Source organism: Oryx dammah, unplaced genomic scaffold, assembly GCF_014754425.2.
Source record: "Oryx dammah isolate SB20612 unplaced genomic scaffold, SCBI_Odam_1.1 HiC_scaffold_1369, whole genome shotgun sequence".
Classification (NCBI taxonomy): Eukaryota; Metazoa; Chordata; class Mammalia; order Artiodactyla; family Bovidae; genus Oryx; species Oryx dammah.
This window is the reverse complement of record NW_024071490.1, coordinates 1-7,347: the sequence shown is the minus strand read 5'-3', so window position 1 is coordinate 7,347 and position 7,347 is coordinate 1. Positions and strand designations below refer to the sequence as shown.

Below are 7,347 nucleotides of genomic sequence, written 5' to 3'. Positions count from 1 at the left end.
CTGCATAATTTGTGGTAGTGGGGGACTGCGTTCGCGCTTTCCCCTGATCCTCTACTGTTCTAAATAGTAGATTTTTAAGTTTTTTAGGTTTAGTTACTGCTGGCTGTTAGGATTGCAATAAAAAGGAATTAATGCTTATGAAGTGCTTTTTCTTCAACTTACACTAAAAAGGTGGGACTTACAAAAGTGAGATAGATTTTTGCCAAGTAAAAAGTTTTACTTGTTCATTTGAATAGTGATAAAAGCATATCTAAGTTTGATTGTTTCAGATGTTTCAAAACTGCAGTATTTGAGTCCTTTGACTTGGTGCGTTGTGTCAACTACATGTAACATGTCACGTGTTTTGTTCCTTAACCCTTTGAGCATAGTTTAAGCGAACTCATTTTTGTTCTTTGGATAATGCTTTGTTAACTATCTCATTTTTTAGTTGTCTCTTCCTCTTGCCCTTAATCTTTCCCGGCATCAGGTTCTTTCTCAATGCATCGGGTGGACCAAGTTGAAGCTTCAACTTCAGCATCAGTCTTTCCAGTGAATATTCTGAATTGACTTTCTTTTTTTTTCGGTTTGACTAGTTTGATCTCCTTGCAGTCCAAGGGACTCTCAAGTTTTTTCCATCACCACAGTTCGAAAGCATCAGTTCTTTGGTGCTTGATCTCTCTTGTTCGTGGGGAAAAACATAGCTTTGACTATATAGACCTTTGTGAACAAAGTGATGTCTCTGCTTAATACACTGTCTAGGTTTGTCACAGTTTTCCTTCCAAGGAGCAAATGTTTTAATTTTGTGGCTTCAGACACCATCTCCAGCGACTTGGGAGCCCAAGAAAATAAAATGTCACTGTTTCCACTTTTCCCCCATCTATTTGCCATGAAGTGATGGGACTAGATGACATGTGATCTTAGTTTTTTGAATGTTGGGTTTTAAGTCAGCTTTTAGAGTTAACCTCTATTTAAGTCAAGTACTTACATTGACTGGAGCAAATATATATTTTAAAATGTATATATAACAGTCATTTTGCTGTACAGTAGACTGACAGAACACTGTACTCAAATTGTTTTCGTGTCAAATTTAACGCTTGAGGACATGGATTCAAGTTAGATTTATTTCGATATTATGAAAAGTGCTCTGCCAATAATCACCAATGACAGCTGTTTGACTTCAATACAAACCATTTCTGAGAGTGCAAAGTGGCGTTGACTGGAAACGTATCTGTAGGAAAGAATCATTACCTTTTCAGTGCAGCTCAGTTCCAATGTCAGTTATTCCAAAAATGTAAGTGTCGAGTGCTTGTGTAGATCACCCTTTGTTCTTCCTAAGGTGCTTACTGGCTTCACATGGGAAATATGAATCCAACTGATTTTCTCTTTCACTTTGATAGCAAATAAGCAACCCAAGGTCAGGGTTTGAGCCTTCAAAAAGTGTGGCAGCTGCTGCTGCAGCTTAAAAGCACACAAGTAGGCACTTCCAGGACACTGAAATCAAGAACTGAGAACCATACTATTAGGTTTATAGCCTAATTCTAACTTTTGACTTAAAATTCCATTAACACAACTTTGTTTTCGTAACAAAATAAGTGAAAGTTTTTTTTTCTCTAAAATTTGGAATACCCAAAGTTGGGGGAAAATAGCTGATTTTTCTTCAAATTCTTTTTTCTAGGGACCAAACCCGTAGAGCTGGGGAATTCCCATGCAGTGCTTTGTCAGAAGTTTTGCCTCTGAAAAAGCTGAAACCTACCATCTAAGTACCTGGACTAGTGGTGGTGGTGGTTTAGTCGCTCAGTCGTTTCCAACCCTTTGTGATTCTATGGACTGTAGCCCACCAGGCTCCTCTGTCCATGAGATTTCCCATGCAAGAATACTGGAGTGGGTTGCTATTTCCTTCTTCAGGGGATCTACCTGACCCAGGGATTGAAACCAGGTCTCCTGTATAGCAGGCAGATTCTTTACTGCTAAGCCACCAGGGAAGTCCCTACCTGACTAGTACTTGTACCTGACCCCAAACTGTCTTTTCTTTTTTGGTACTAGATGCTTCACTGAAAAATTAGGTGACTCTTAGCTTGTAACGCTTTGCAGCCTTCGACTGACAACATACCCTAAATATTTTACTTCTGTTTCACAGTACTACAGTTTGTCTAGGGAGGCCTTGTTTCTCTGTGAAGCAAGGAGCTGGAACAAAGCTGAGGTGTTGGTTTTCCAGTGTCCTTTAGGAGGCTGTCAGAAAATCATCTACAATTAAAGACCCTTCTGCTGGGACATAGTTCTGTAAGTTTTCCCATAAATTTCTGTCTTTTTCCTAGAGAAAATAGAAGAGTCCTGAAACCCTTGAGGAATCCTTTGCCATCAATATAGAACTCTGTGATTGAAAACAAAGACTCTGCCATTAGGGAGACAGAAAAATAACCAGAACTCAGATCAATGACACAGATAAACCTCGCAGACGATGGTACGAAGTCAGGATAACTGCAGGGTTAGCAGCTTCCAGGCCTTAATGGAATAACAAATTAATTTTTCTGAGATTGTGTATAAATCTACATATTAGTCAATTATTTATCAAATTTAAGTTACTTCTTTACAAGGTGGGCGCTGTTTTAAAATTCTCATTTTTCTAATTTTTTAAAAACTGGTTTATTCCTTCTATTGAATTCTTTTTCTAAACCTATTTGGTTATTTTTGGCTGTGTTGGGTCTGAGTTGCCATGTGGGCTTTCTCTGGTTGCGGTGTGTGGGTTTCTCACTGTGGTGGCTTCTCTCGTTTTGGAGCACAGACTCTAGCACGCAGGCTTCAGTAAGTAGCTGCAGCTCAGGGCCTGTCAGTAGTTGTGGCTCATGGGCTCTAGAGCACAGGCTCAGTAGTGGCACACAGGCTTAGTTGCTCCACAGCATGTAGTATCTTCCCTGACCAGGGATGGAACCTGTGTCTCCTGTGTCTCCAGAAGCAGATCCTCTACCACTGAGCCACCAGGGAAGCCCCTTTTTAATTGAATTCTTGACAAAGGATATTGTTTTATACCTGACCATAGCTTATCCTTTTGGTAAATTATTGATTCTGATGGAACTGAATGTATAAACAGGACAAGAAAATTTAAGCATAACATAGTCCCTGCCCATACAGGCCCTCCCATAGTGTGTGATGTATATTATACATTAACCAGATCTCCTTAGAGGTGGAAATGCCTGCTGGACCATAAAGATCAATTTTTTTCTTCCTTTCTTCTGACAACAGCGATGTAACTTCTCAGAGGATTGGCATTCTTTCCTAGCTGTGTCAAAGGGTATGGTGGCTTGCTGCTTGATTTGTACATGCTTACCTGAACTATGCATCTTTCGTGAACTTTATGTAAAATGTCAGTATGTTATTTTGATATATGATTATTCGTTCTGAAAAATATATGTGACTGTGCCTTGGACTTCTTTCTCAGAGCTTATCCTGGGTTATAATCCTCAATTTGACTAGAATAAAATTCTTTTTTTTCTCCTTAATTTGATTGTTAACTTTTGTTAATTGTTCTCTATCTCAAACTAAAAAAGTGTCATTATTTGCTGAGGCCCACCTCCATACGTGGATTGGTCTCTGTTTGGAGGGCTTTTCCAGTGCAGTGTGAGATAGTCACTCTTGGCCATCCGTCTCTTCTTTCAGGAGGTACATAGTTACCAAATTAATTAGGGGCCTTTTTCTCCAAGGAGCTCCACCAACATGGCATCTATAGCACAGGACATGATAGCTTTTAATATGCACAGCAGGTCTCCCCAGTAGTTTAAAAGGAGAAAATAAGAATACATGTTTCTCAAGTCAGAGAACTTGTTCTATATGAGAACCATGGAGGAAAAGGAACAAGTAGAAAGGTGGCCCCAAAACCCAACAGTTTCTACTACGCTATCACCAGATGGAAAGTAAAACACTTCCAGGAAATTGAAGAGTAGTTCAGTTCAGTTGCTCAGTCATGTCCGACTCTCTGCAACCCCATGGACTGTAGCCTGCCAGGCTCCTCCGTCCATGGGATTTTCCAGGCAAGAATACTGGAGTGGGTTGCCATTTCTTCTCCAGGGGATCTTCCCGACCCAGGGATCGAACCCAAGTCTCCCTCATTACAGGCAGACGCTTTACTTTTTGAGCCACCAGGGAAGCCCTGATGAGAGCAATGAAAAGTGAAAGTGAAGTTACTCAGTCGTGTCCGACTCTTTGCGACCCCATGGACTGTAGCCCACCAGGCTCCTCGGTCCACGGGATTTTCCAGGTATGAATACTGGAGTGGGGTGCCAGTTCCTTCTCCAGCGGATCTTTCTGACCTAGGGATTGAACCCGGGACTCCCGAATTGTAGGCAGACACTTTACTGTCTGAGCTACCAGGGAAGCTGGTGTGTATATATATATATATATATATATATATACATATAGATACATATATAAATATGTCTGTATCTGACATATTTCTTTTACCTTCAGTGCTAATAGTGATCCTGAGAATTTTAGAACCTATGTTACCCATGCTTACTTAATATGTTGATATTGAAGTGGGTGGTTCCTCTAGCTAGAATTTGAAAAGAGCAGAGGGCTAAAAAGGGGCTTTTTTTTTTTTGCCACACCACATGGCATGCAGAAGTTTCCCTAATAGGGATCAAACCCATGCCCCCTGCACTGGAAGCATGGAGTCTTAACTACTGGACCACCAGGGAAGTCCTAAAAGGATTTTTATATAACTCAGGGTCTTTTCTTACCTGACTGTTGTGAGACCACAAGACGTTTACCCAATTCAGTCAAGTCAAGAACCACCAAGCCAACTTGTCCTCAATGCCAGACCATTGAGAATACCATCTCCTGTCAAACCATGGAATCCTCTCCACAAAGGTAGAAAGAAAGAAAATATTTTTACTGGAAAACTACTAAACCACGTTGTAATGTGCTTCACAAGAAATGCACCAAACAGACTGCAAAGACAGGATATCATTCAGTTTGGGCTGCTGTAATAATACATCATGGAGTGCCAGGGAGGTTTGAATAATAGGAACATTTCCCAGTTTGAGGAGCTGTAAATCCAAGACCAAGGTATTGGCAGCTTTGCTTTCTTATGAGGCCTCTCCTTGGCTTGAAGCTGTCCCTCACATCTCCAATTAAGGACATCAGTCATATTGAATTAAGAGATCCACCTTTATGACCTCATTTCAATCTTAATTTACCTCCTTAAAGGCCCTATCTCCAAATACAGTCACCTGAGGGCTAGGGCCTCAACATATGAGTCTTGGGGTGGGGGGAATGACACAATTCACCCCATAACAATAAGAATGTTGCCAGTTATATAGGCAGGCAGATACAACTTATTACATATATGTCTTCAAGCACTTGCCCTTAATAGGAGGACTTGACAGCACCATTTGCTACACAGTTCATCCTAAATTCAACTGGTAATTGGAGTGGCCATCCGTGCGCCTTTATCCAAAAGGAAATAAAACTGGCATCTCCATGGCAAGCAGGTTGTTACAACATGGAACCAGCCACTTTAGCTAAACTCCCTGAGGTAGGGGAAGATGGGGCACTTCCTTAACGTTCACACTTCAAGAAGATGGCTTCAAAGGCCCACAACAAACATTCTTAGGTTGCAACACTGACAAAAGATTTATTTAGCTGTTAAAAACACTATGTATCTATATATCTCAAAAGGACAGATCAGGTATTTGCAAATTTTTTAAGAAATGGTGAGGACTTCCCTATTGGTCCAGGGGCTAAGATTCCACACTCCCAATTCAGGGGTCTGGGTTCCATCCTACTCAGGGAACTAGATCCCACACACTGCAACAAGGATCCTGCAAGCCAAAACTAAGACTGGCACAGACAAAAAACAAAAGAATAAACAGTTTGAGAAAGAGGAGTAAATATTGTTCCCTTTTTTGCACAGGGGAGTTGTTGTTGTTGTTGTTGTTGTTTTGCAAATTTAGTATTCATCTTCCATGTCCCAGTGCCTATGGGGCTGGAGAGCCTGGGCCAGAACTTGCTTGGATGGTGAAGTGAGTGAAAGGCTCTCAGTTGTGTCCGACTTTTGGCAACCCCGTGGACTATGAAGTCCATGGAAGTCTTCAGGCCAGAATACTGGAGTGGATAGCCTTTCCCTTTTCCAAGGGATCTTCCCAAGCCAAGGATCAAACCCAGGTCTCCCACATTTCGGGCAGATTCTTTACCAACTGAGCTATCAGGGAAGCCAGGATGGGGAAAGGCAACGTTATCACTAGAGGAAAGGTCCACATCAGGATGGTGATTTCAAGTCTTAACAATGGCAGTCTCCTGTTTCTTCCTGGGCAGTCAGGAGACTCTATACAGCATCTATGAAAAACCTTAGCAAATGGCCAGGGTCTTGCCTGGTCTTCCGAATCCATCGAAAGCACAAGTCCCTTGTTTTGGAAGGGACTCATAAACAGGCCTTCGCTGTCATCACACGCCTACATCTTGAGAGTGGGGATAATGCTGTCCCAGCCCCTTCTGAAGGCCTAGAATTTGTCCACGGCTGTGTATTATATACTGTCTACGCGCCAACCCTCTGGGACAATCTGATCACACGGACCACAGCCTCACTTAATGAAACTAAGCTATGCCTTGTGGGGGCACCCAAGACGGACGGGTCATGGTGGAGAGGTCTGACAGAATGTGGTCCACTGAAGAAGGGAATAGCAAACCACTTCAGTATTCTTGCCTTGAGTAACCCCAGAAGTGAAGTGATATCGCTCAGTCGTGCCCGACTCTGCGACCCCGTGGACTGTAGTTTACAAGGTTCCTCTGTCCATGGAATTTTCCAGGCAAGAGTACTGGAGTGGGTTGCCATTTCCTTCTCCAGGGAATCTTCCAGACACAGGGATCGACCCAGGTCTCTCTCATTGCTGGCATACGCTTTACCGTCTGAGCCACCAGGGAAGCCCACCTCATGAACAGTATAAAAAAAAAACTTGCACAAGATAACAAACAAATCAACACGGTTAAAAAGCAGATGATCACAACCTGGTAAAGTATGTGACGAAGAGAAAAACGTCAGACAAGCTAAACCGTACGTGCACTTCAGTTCAGTCGTAGCTCCTTAAGACACCGTGAATTGCAGCACATTGCAAACCAGACCACTCTATCCACTTCACGAACTCCGAGTTCAACCAACACGGACATAGTCACTCACCAACCCTGTTAAACTTTTTTACTTTATACAGTTATTCTTCATTTTTCCGAAAATGCAGTCATATCTTTTAAAGTCACTAACACATTAACAAGCTCAATATAAAACTCCAAACATGCGAAAAGAGAAGCACAAACTATTCTTGAAACCACAGAGTCAGGGGAAAGCGCGAACGCAGTCCCCCACTACCACAAATTATGCAG

At 42.0% G+C, this 7,347-nt stretch overlaps 2 pseudogenes; one reads left to right on the top strand and one right to left on the bottom strand.

Annotated features, from left to right (window-relative positions):
• Positions 1-46, top strand: LOC120859522 (annotated as a pseudogene; the record flags this gene model as incomplete).
• Positions 47-7,301: 7,255 nt separating this feature from the next.
• Positions 7,302-7,347, bottom strand: LOC120859521 (annotated as a pseudogene; the record flags this gene model as incomplete).